This window comes from Tamandua tetradactyla, chromosome 14 (genome assembly GCF_023851605.1).
Source record: "Tamandua tetradactyla isolate mTamTet1 chromosome 14, mTamTet1.pri, whole genome shotgun sequence".
NCBI lineage: Eukaryota > Metazoa > Chordata > Mammalia > Pilosa > Myrmecophagidae > Tamandua > Tamandua tetradactyla.
Window position 1 is genome coordinate 92,005,430 of NC_135340.1, and position 12,036 is coordinate 92,017,465.

The 12,036-nt window shown below is 41.0% G+C and overlaps 1 long non-coding RNA gene across 1 annotated transcript in view; it reads right to left on the reverse strand.

The window, feature by feature from the left end:
- Positions 1–12,036, reverse strand: part of LOC143655242 (uncharacterized) — a 47,514-nt gene that overhangs the window by 11,967 nt on the left and 23,511 nt on the right. The window contains exon 3 of the long non-coding RNA XR_013162128.1: positions 2,431–2,649. This is a non-coding gene — a long non-coding RNA (uncharacterized LOC143655242). The remainder of the gene's footprint in view (positions 1–2,430; positions 2,650–12,036) is intronic.

Here is a 12,036-nt window from a genome sequence, read left to right on the forward strand (position 1 = left end):
AGCTTAACAACCACTCTTGACAAAATCACATCATCCAGGGAGATGATCCGATCACAGTTTCAAACGTACAGTATTGAACAGAGACCATTCTCCCCTTATGAAATGGGATTTTGACCAAAACATGGATTTTCTAGGGGGGATACTTCCTTTCAAACCAGCACAGATATAACTATGATTATATTGCTTTATCGACTGTAACAAAGGCAAGTCACACATGCAAAAAGTTAATAATGGGGAAAACTGAGAGGGATATATGGGAACGCTGTACTTTCTGCATGATTTTTCTGTTAACTCACAGCTGCTCTAATAAAAAAAACAAAATAAAATAAATTTAACAATTAAAAGTTGCAATTCGTCTGTTCCACAGATATTTATCATACTGACACCATTTCAGGCATAGGGTTAGAACAATGAATGAAACAAAGTCCCTGTTCTCACGGGAAGACATTCTAGTGAAGCAAGACAGACAACAAAGCAATCAATAAGTTGGTGTTGGGTGCCAAGAGAAAGGTAAGGAATGGAGTGTGAAGATGGTGGCTTGAGGCTGCTATTGCAGATCGTTGGACCTGGAAGGCCTCTTAGATAAGGGAACTTTTAAGCAGAGGCACGAAGGAACTGAGTGAGCTGTGAAGTTATCTGGGGAAAGACTGTTCTGGTCAGAGCAAACAACAAGTGCACAGGCCCTGAGGCAAGAGACTGTTGACATTTTCCAACAAAGGCCAGTTCGGCTGTAGGGAAATAAGTAAGGGACAGAGTTGGTCAGGAGGGAAGGCAGAGAGGTGCAGGAGCCAGATCAGAAAGGATTTTGTAGTAACTGGAAAGAACTAGTTTCTGGTAGTTCTGGTAAAACTACTGGGTTTTACTCTTGGTGAGACCGAAGCCATCAGAGGGTTTGAACAAGGAATGACTGATCTGACATGTATCAGAAGAAGCAGGCTGGCTGCTGGGTTGATGCTGCACCATAGTGGGGCAAGGTTAGAAGCAGGAAGCCCAGGAAGGAGGCTATTGCAGCGGCCCAGCCAGGAGACGCATGCAGGAAGGTGGCAGTAAAAGCTGTGAGCAGCAGTCAGCTTCTGGGCACATTCTGAAGGTAAAGCCAAGAAGATTTGCCAAGACAGAAGATAGAGATGATTCTGAGCAGTGGGAAATGGCATAGAGGACAGGTACCATGGCGTGATGCAATGGTTCTCAACCCTGGGTGCCCTTTAGAATCAGCTAGGGAGCTTGAATAACTTACCAGTGCCTGGTCCCATCTCCCAGAGGAGCTGATTTAATGTGAGGCCCCCACACTGATATCATTTAAAACCTCACCCAGGAACTCAGCATCAAGGGATTGAGAAAACCTTCTTGACTGAAAGGGGTAACAGTGAAATGAGACAAAATAAAGTGTCAGTGGATGAGAGATTCCAGACAGAGTCAAGAGGTTATCCTGGAGGTTAGTCTTACACATTACATAGATATCGCCTTTTTAGTTTGTGGCATATTGAAGTGTCTGGAGGGAAGTGCCTGAAACCGTAGAGTTGTGTTTCAGTAGCCTTGATTCTTGAAGATGATTGTATAATGACACAGCTTTCACAATGTGACTGTGTGATTATGGAAACCTTGTGTCTGATGCTCCTTTTATCCACGGTATGGACAGATGAGTAAAAAAATATGGATAAAACATAAAGAAATAATGGGGGAACAAAGGCTAAAAGAAATTGAGTGGATTGAAATACTAGAGGTCAATGAAAGGAAGTGGTAAGGGGTATGGCATGTATGAGTTTTTCCTTTTTTCTGAAAAAAAAACCTTCCCCAGGAGACAGAATGACTGCAAGTGTGCAATGAGCAGTGTTTTGGCATCTGACCACTTCGGTTCAAATCCCCACTTTGCCGCTTCCCAGAATGAGACTTTGGACAAGTTATCCAAACTGTTTAGAGCTTCGGGTTCCTTGATCAAAAACAAGAATAATAAGAAAACAACTCTGCAAGCTTACGACCAAGATCAGTAGGAACACACAGAAAGTGCCTAGCACACAGTGGGCCCTCAGAAATGGTAGCTGTTATTCATCATGATAACATATTTTTGAATGAGGTAAGGTAACAGCAAATATAGATACTAAAGAAGAGAAACAGCAGGACACTTCCCCCAGTTGGGTGGGCAGTTCTACCAGTCAGTCACCACTTCCCAACTAGTCACCAAAGGCCCACGTGCCAGCAAGCCTGGTTCAGGGAAATTGGGCGACAGGGGAAATCTCTTCCTATGTCCCCTCTAGCATAAAGATGTTTTCAGGTGGTGTCAAATCCAGGCACCCTCTGCAATCACATCACTCGATGTTGTTGGTCTTAATCTCAACAAATGCACTCTGTTCCCATCCTCAGGGCTTAAAATCAGGGGGGAAACCAAGCAAACAGTCCCAGGCCAAGGAGAGAAAGAGCAGGTGAACAAACCTGAGTGAGCATGAGATGTCCGTCTGACAACAATGAGGACCAGGTATGGCTTGGGTCACGTGAGCTGCTTGGGACAGCTCCTTCTGCCACTGAGCACCCTGAGACCGCAGTACATTAGATCCTTTGGGGATGAGGCTTCTCTTCAGGGGAACTCTGAATGAAACCCTCCTCCTTCTGACCCCTTGTTCTCTCCAAGCATTTATTTTAATGATCATTTTCCTAAAAATCAAACCCCCAAAACAAAAATCAGAGATCATACACACTAAAACAGCAGGAGTCACATGGAAATTTCAATTCAGAGAATTTACTCTAAACTCTTTCACAATAAAGCAATGACTCAAATCCTTTAGGAATCAGAAGTGTGAAGCCAAGGTAAAAGGTGTGGTCACAGTTACCCACCTTCTCCTATTTACCCTCTGGGAATAGTTTGACCCTCCAGTAGACAGGACACTGCAGATTTCCCAAACCCAGTTCAAACTAGCTTAGGAAGAGAGAGGAATGTATCAACTCAATAGCCAGCTCACGGGAAAGGCAGAGATGGTGCCAGCTGCACACCTGACTGGAACCCTGAACTCTCTCTTCTTCTTGCGGCTCCTTATGCTTGTTTTATTCCCGTCAGATTCACTTTCTCCACAGAGCATGACTGTCCTTCCAGCACTCTGCTGTACAGAAAAGTAGGCTTTTCTCTCCTGGCTCCCAGATCCGAGGAGAGGACTTTGATTTGCCTGGCTTGGGCTATTTGCTCATCCTTCTGGCCAGGATAGAGCGTTCTGTTACAATACAACAAGAAAAAGGCTGAGCAGATGAAAGCAATAGATGTCCACTACGGTTTCCTTTCATTACAGCTCAGGTTTTGGGGCCACTGGCCCCTGAAAATTTGGTCACCAAACTGCACTTTCTGGCTTTCATGGCCACAGAAATATAAAGTGTAGATTGATAAGTATCCAGGATTGTTCCATCTCTTTCCCACTCCCACAGGGTCAGAAGTCCTCTCTCAAGCAGGTACAAATCTATGAAACTGACTCATTTCTTTTGCAAAATACTCTGTCTCGAAGGATGTTTTCCAATTATTTCAGATTGCTGTAGGATAAAGTCATCACTGTAGATCACTCTACAAGTCAACTTCATTTCACTGATCCCAGACCCATTCAGAGAGAGCATCTCCACCATGAAAAGAATTTATCATGATCTTTAGACCGAACACTGACTTCCACAAACTCAGAATTCTGTCACTTAGAAAAGCGCTGGCTGTATCAGCAGAAGTGCTAAGCTAGAAGACTTTTCATTCAGAGATCATGAGCCCCACTAAAAGTGGACAGTGGGCAGTGTGCCTATTTCAGAGTCTAGAGCTTCCCAGGAGAGCTGCCCCCTGCCAGCATCTGCCCCGTTGTTTTGCATGCATTATCCTGACCATGCACCCAGATTCACTCATTTCCTATCTGCACATGAGAAAAAGAATAAGATATATAGGAAGGAGAAAACAGATCTAGTGGCAGAAAATATGATTATCTCTGTAGAAATCGCAAGAGACTCCACTGAAAAGCTAGTAAGACTAAAGTAATAAGAGGAGAGAAAGGTGCACGGTTAGAGTAGCAACATTTTAAATATCAACAGCTTTCCTATGAGCCATCATTAACCATTTAGAAAGAGTAGTAAGGAAGAAAATCTTCTCTTTGCAGTAACACGAAGGCCATAAAAGGCCTAGCTGGGAATTACAAGAAGAAAATTATTAAAGTTTATTGAAGGTCACAAACAGACCTGTATAAATATAAAGACTATGTTTATGTTGCCTGATTGCAGAACTTAATATTGTACAATGTCAGTTCTCCTCTCAATTTATCCAGAAATTCAATGTAATAAAAATAGAAATCTCAACAGGATTTGTTTTTACGTAACTTGACAAGCTATTATAAAGGCTGATGTGGAAAAAAAGCAAAAATAAGAAGAGAAATTTCTGAAAAAGGAGAACGATGAGAAGGAACAGTAGATACTGACATGTATTTTCTTCTAAGATATACTGAGAAGACATGCATCTCAGAAAAACCGAGGACATCTGATCCCATTCGCAGACATAACATCAAAATATGTTTCTACAAAAGGACAGTTACTGTGTGATTTCACTAATAAAAACTAACTAGAGCATGTAAACTCAGAGTCCTAAAATGTAGAATTTATGTCACCAGAGACAGACAGGAGCTGGAGGAAAAGGGAGCGGTTACCTGATGCATGCAGGATTGTTAAGGAGATTGCATTTAAGTGTTGGGAATGGAAAGAGGCGATGGAAGCGCATGACTGGGATTATAAATTACAGTATCGAATTGTAGGTGAATTTGATTGAAAGTGGCTGTTTAAAATTATGTATGTCGCTGATTAACATTACAAAGATAAATAAGTCCTTGCATGGACTACTACAAACATAAAATAAATGAACAAATAATACAGGGATATGTGGGGGGGGATATAGCAAACTATGGACTATAGTTCACAGTAATATTCTAATAATCTTTCATCCACAGTAATGAATTTACTACGACACTCATACTATGAATCAGAAATGGGTTGTGGTCAGGGGTATGGGAGGGTTTATTTTTATTTTTTTTATTCTTATTTCTGTTCTGGAATAATGAAAATGTTCTAAAATTGATCACAGGGATATGTGGATTTTCAATTTTTTGCTCTGTATATTTGGCAGTTGAAAAACAAAAATATAGGGCAGTGCAGCAGTGGCTCAGTGGCAGAGCTCTTGCCTGCCATGCCAGGGACCCAGGTTCAATTTCCAGTGCCTGCCCATGCAAAAAAAAGAAAATACATATATATATATATGTGTGTATGTGTGTGTGTATGTAATGGAAATTCAAAGGACAAAAATGAAAGAATAAATACCCTCAGCTTCTTCTCCCTGGGAGTGGGGCTCCTCCACCAGCATTAAACATCGCTTTCTCAGGCCTCCTTCTCTGCCAACCTGTTTGAGGGGCCCAGTACCTCCGCGTCGCCTCAGTCCCCACGCTTCCTGCCCCCGGCTCCTCATTCTCTCCTGGGAGCATCTCCAGCCCGTGGAACCCCTCTTCCTATGTTAACTGAACTTCCCACCCTCCCTCCAACAGGGGAGCTGCACCCTGCTGCCTGAGAACAGCCTCCCCAAATGGCAAGCACCTGGTCATCTCATCCCAAGCCCACCTGTCTTGGCTCCCACCTGGGCACCACAGCTGTCCAGAGGCTTCTCTGAAGAGGCCCCAAAGAGAGCAGCTTCACGGAGGCTGCCCAGCCCTGGCCTGCCCTCTCCCCCGGCTCAGGACTTCCAGAAGGCACATGCTCCCCTCTCTTTGCCCACCCACCTGAGGCTGGGCAGACACCCCAGACCGAATCCCTGAGATGTGCTACTCTCTGACAGAGAAATACATACCACTTTGGAGCTGCTTCAAAAGTCAGAGGTAAAAAGTCCCCGTCGGGGAATGGTGAGAATGGGGGAAAATTCAACCTCCCCAAGTTGAATTCTTGATATTCTCACAAGCAGTGTGGACAACCAAAGCTATAGGCGGAACCCCCGGTCTTGGGGTTTGTTCATACGAAACTTAACCCCACAAAGGATAGGCTAAGCCTACTTAAAATTAGGCCTAAGAGTCACCCCCAAGAGAACCTCTTTTGTTGCTCAGATGTGGCCTCTCTCTTCAGCCAACACAACAAGCAAACTCACCGCCCTCCCCCTGTCTACATGGGACATGACTCCCAGGGGTGTAGACCTCCCTGGCAATGTGGGACAGAAATCCTAGAATGAACTGAGACTCAGCATCAAGGGATTGAGAAAACTTCAACAAAAAGGGGGAAGAGTGAGATGAGACAAAGTATCAATGGCTGAGAGATTCCAAACAGAGTTGAGAGGTTATCCTGGAGGTTATTCTTATGCATTAAGTAGATATCACCTTGTTAGTCAAGATGTAATGGAGAGGCTGGAGGGAACTGCCTGAAAATGTAGAGCTGTGTTCCAGTAGCCATGTTTCTTGAACATGATTTATAATGATATAGCTTTCACAATGTGACTGTGTGATTATGAAAACCTTGTGTCGGATGCTCCTTTTATCTACCTTGTCAACAGATGAGTAGAACATATGGAATAAAAATAAATAATAGGGGGAACAAATGTTAAAATAAATTTAGAAGGAAATGTTAGTGATCAATGAAAGGGAAGGGTAAGAGGTATGGTATGTATAATTTTTAAAAATTTTTTCTGTTTTCGTTTTTATTTCTTTTTCTGTTGTCTTTTTATTTCTTTTTCTGAATTGATGCAAATGTTCTAAGAAATGATCATGATGATGAATATGCAACTATGTGATGATATTGTGAATTACTGAATATATATGTAGAATGGAATGTTCGTGTTAAAAAATAAAAAAACAAAAACAAAAAAATAAAAACAAAACAAAAGTCAGAGCTAAATTCATTTTAATCACTACAGTTTAAATTGAGACAGCCGGCTGCTATCTCATGACTTCTTTAATAAACAAGCTCTAAAATGTGAGCTATTATTAGTTTCTCTTTATGCTTTTTTTTTTTTATTCATTTTAAAGACTTCAATAGATACTTCTGGAGAAGGAGAGCAGATTAAAGCAAATTGCACACTCTTCCTTCCCCAATACCTAGCGAATTAAAACAAAAAAAGTTTTTACTTCATCAGCAGAAGCCTAAGGCTTCAGTGAAAACAACCTCATGACACAAACGTCCAAACGTGGCGGCCAAGGGAAAGGTGGGAGATGTTGGCACCGTGTGGCACAAATGCCAACCCTGACCCTCTGCCCTCCAGGCTATCTGGGAGGAGGAGGTGGCTGGATGGGGCAGAAAGAAGCCAGAGAAGACTTCACTAATACCCACCCATCAATTGGTACTATCCAATACCAACATGGAGTGAAGTCAACCCAAAACCATTAAGAATAGGAGCCCCAACCTACCACCAAAGGCACTGGGCAACCGCTGGAACAGAGAGAGATCCAGGGCTGGAAGAGCAGGCTCAGGGCTCAGGGCTGAGTGGGGAGAGTGACCTGAAGGTCAGGTGGGTCTCCCCATGTGATTGTGAGACCCTTGTGGCTAATGCTCCCTTTATCCGGACTATGGATGGATGAGTTAAATATTAGGACAGAAAATGTATAAGCAATAGGGGGGATAAGAGGTAAAAAAAAAATCGGGTAGATTGACATACTAGTGGCCAACAAGAGGGAGGAGTAAGGGGGATGGGATGTGTGGGGTTTTTTCTTTTTATTCCTCTTTCTGGAGTGATGCAAATGCTCTATAAATAATCACGGTGATGACTACGCAACTATGTGATGATATTGTGAGCCACTGAATGTATACTTTGGATGGACTGTATGATGCATGAAAATATCTCAGTAAAAATACTAAAATTAAAAAAAATAAAAGGTGGGTCTCTCCCAAACCCAGAAAAAAGATAGACACAAATCAGAGAATAAAGTCCAGGCCTTCAGGTAAGGCTGCCCGCAGGAGAGGGGAAAATAGCTAGGGAAAAGTTAAAAAAAAAAAAAAATACTAGTAATAACCACCAAGACCTAACACTTTCCCAGGTGAATTAGTCCGACCTTCCACAGAACAGTTCATTCTGATACCATGTAAACTGTTTGGAAGTCATGAGAATCTGAAAAGGGCAGCACACAAAAAAACATATAGGAGTCACAAACTCAAACATCCTCACCGGCCAGGCATGTGACAGCAACGCGCGACTGTGACCAGCTGAGGGCAGCTGGGTGCACCTGCAGGTGGGAGCCAAAGGGGAGCCTCTTCCCTCCACCCCCGGGGGTCTGCGCCACGCAGAAACTCAGGCCCAGCGAACCAACCCTGTTTTTAAAGTAGTTGTAAATCTGGATTTTTACGTTTAAATCACCTGATTTTTAAATACTACTAGGTTAAACAAAATTTGTCAGCAGATGGTATGTGACCCATGAGCTATCTCTTTTCTAATCACTCCCCATTGACAAGTCATACTTACAAATATTGCCCCAACATCTTTCCTAAAAATCAGCAAATAAAATTTAGCAGTACATTAAAAGAATAATTACAAAGGACCAAGTAGGAGCCATCCCTAGAACAAAAATGGAGTTCAATATCAGTAAATCTATTAATAAAACACATTGTATTAATGGATAAAAGGAAGGCACAACAATATCTCCATTAGCACCTTATAAACTCCAATGCGCATTTAAAAAACAATTTTTATAACAAACAAAAATAATGCAGACTTGATTTTCTGGATTGCTAAGGGCATTTGGGTTCAAGAGGTAAAATTTACCTAAAGAAAAAGAGTTTATTGACATGCTTTTGTTTCCTAGCTGCTAAAACAAATACCATACAATGAGGTGTCTAAAACAACAGGGATTTATTGGCTCACCATTCCAAGCTAGGAAAAGTACAAAAGTGAGTCATCAGCCAGGCCACACTTTCTCACTTAAGACTGGAGTTTTGGGGCTGGCTGCCTATGACCCTTAGGGTTCCTTGGCTTTCCCATCACATAGCAATGACCTCTCCTTTGTCTTCCATATCTTTTTTCATGCTTAGAGCGTGTGAGTGCCTTGAAAAAGAAAGAGCAGCTTTTCCCATAGTTCAGTGGAGAAGATCCAAGGTGGGTTCTAATTGGCCCAGCGAGGGACAGACACTTGCCTATGAACCAATTACTGATGGGAGAGGATTAAGTCCTCTGACTGACCAAGGTGGAATCAGATGCCCTTTCCTGAAGCAAGAGACTGAATATCATCCCCCACACAAACCACCTGGAATGAGAGAAGTGGGGTTCCACAAGAGGAATAGCTGCCAGACAGAAACTAACTAAACTTATAGGCCGATAACATAATTGCATATCTTGAAAACAAAAGAAATTCAACTGAAAAACAACCAATCAAAATGATAAGAGAAATAAACCACTTAGGAATAAGTCTTTATATAAATTTAACAAAAGAGGTGCAATAATTATACACCAAAACTACATACATAAATTTATATGTATATTCATATATATGTATTTATTAAAATTTATTTTAATCCATTCCAATGGGTGCAGACCTACGGTAGGTGGGACATTTTGATCGAGTAATTGCAATTGAGATGTGACCCACCTCATTGAGGTAGGCCCTAAACCTGTTACTGGAGACCTGTATAAGAGGAAAGAAAGAGCATGTACAAAAGCTAACCAAGTTCTGTTTTTAGAACATTTACTATTTTTCCCTTTTCAGCTTTACTGTGTGCCACCAACCACATGGCATGTAAACACAATTTACAATCATCTGTTTCCAGGTAGATGATTACACAGAAAACTAAAGCCAGGTAGTATTTATGGATAAATCCAAGAGATGACTGACTCAAGTTCTTGTCTTCTGCACTCGAAAACTAGCTTTTAACTCATAAATATATTGCGAGTAATTACAAGTAACTCAGCACTAATTCAGTGTCACCATATAACATACCGACTTACTGGATTATTTTTTCAGATTTCTAGCTTCTCTTTGGAAAAATCTTGGAGATAATGTGCACTTTAGTTTTAAACACTCATTACCAATATTCAGAAAAAAAGGATTTTTTTTGCTGAGTGTTCATGAATGTAAGTTAAAAATTTATATTTGATTTGGATTCAAATATTTATAGACTTATACTATACCTATTTCATCAAAATATATTGTATAATAGTTAATAAAATCAAATACATAAAACAAAGTTTTCAACACTGTTTATACAAACAAACAAAAAAAAAGCTAACAGACATGTAACTAAGAGAAAAGCACCAGAGAACCTGAGAGAGGGAACCACAGAAGCCAGAAACCGGAAGCAACAAGACCCAGGAAAGAAGGTCTAGCCTGGCCTAGAGGAGTCTAGATTGCCAGCAGCCTTTCTTCAGAGAAGGTATCGTCTTGTTGATGCCTTAATTTGGACATTTTCCACAGCCGTGGAATTGTAAATTATATGGTAATAACCCCCCCCCCATTGTTAAAAACCAGCCCATTTCTGGTCTATTGCATTTCAATAGCTTTAGCACACAAACAGGAGGTCATGACTCCAGGAGGGGAGGCCCTTGTTCAGAGCCTCAGAAGCCAACTAGTGCCATGTGCCTTGACATTGAGATGAAGCTCCTATCCCAGCCACCATGAAGCCCACACACCCTGTGTTTCCCAGCATCTACTGCTGTTGATGTGATCGCCCTCATCTGGAAAGCCCATTTCTGTCCTGTTTACCCACTAGAACCAACAGCAAGCCTCATTTTCTCCATGAAGCCCAGACTGCAAGTATGGGGGGTTGAAATGCCAGAGATTAAATTCCAGTGAACACTTATGCATCTAACCATGGTACTCCAAAATACACGAGGCAAACATTGGCAAAACTGAAGAGAGAAACAGATATCTCTGCGATAATAGTCAGAGACTTCAATACACCACTCTCATCAATAGATGACGGAACATCTAGACAGAGGATCCAAAAGGAAACAGAGAACTTGAATGATACGATAAATGAACGTGGCCTACCAGACAAATACAGAACATCGCACCCCAAAACAGCAGGATATACATTCTTCTCAAGTGCTCATGGATCATTCTCCAGGACACACCACATCTTGGGGCACAAAATAAGTCTCAATAAATTTAAAAAGATTGAAATTACACAAAGCACTTTCTCTGACTACAATAGAATGAAGCTGAAAATCAATAAAAGGTGAAAAACTGGAGAATCCACAAATATATGGAAGCTAAACAACACATTCTTAAACAGTCAGTGGGTCAAAGAAGAAATTGCAAGGGACATCCGTAAATATCACATGGCAAATGAGAAGGAGAACACGACGTATTAAATTTATGGACTGCAGTGAAGGCAGCCCTTAGGGGGAAATTTACAGCCCTAACACTTACATTTAGAAAGAAGAAAAAGATAAATTCAAAGACCTAAATGTACACCTGGAGGAACTAGAAAAAGAAGCGCAAACTAATTCAGAGTAAGCAAGAGGAAAGATAAAGATTAGGCAAAAAATAAACAAAATTGAGAATAAGAAAACAAGAGAAAGAATTAACAAAACCAAAAGTTGGTTCTTTGAAAATTCACAAACCCTTAGCTAGAATGACAAAGAAATAAAGAGAAGACACAAGTAAATAAAATCAGAAATGAGAGGGGATACATTATAACCTATCCCACAGAAATAAAAAGAATCATAAGGGGGTACTATAAACAGCGTTTGCCAACAAATTAGACAACCTAGATGAAATGGACAAATTCCTAGAAACACATGAACAGCCTACCCTGACTGTGGAAGAAATAGAAGACCTCAACAGACTAATTACAAGTAAAGAGATTGACTCAGTCATGAAAAACCTCCTAAGAATGAAAAGCCCAGGACCAAATGGCTTCACAGGTGAATTTTATGAATCATTCCAAGAATAATTAATGCTAATCCTGCTCAAACTCTACCAAAAGAATTGAAGAGGAGGGAACATTACCTAACTTATTCAATGAAGCCAACATAACCCTATTACCAAGGCCAGATAAAGACATTGTAAGAAAAGAAAGTTACAGATCAATTTCTCTTATGAACATAGATGCAAAAATTCTCAACAAAATACTTGTAAATCA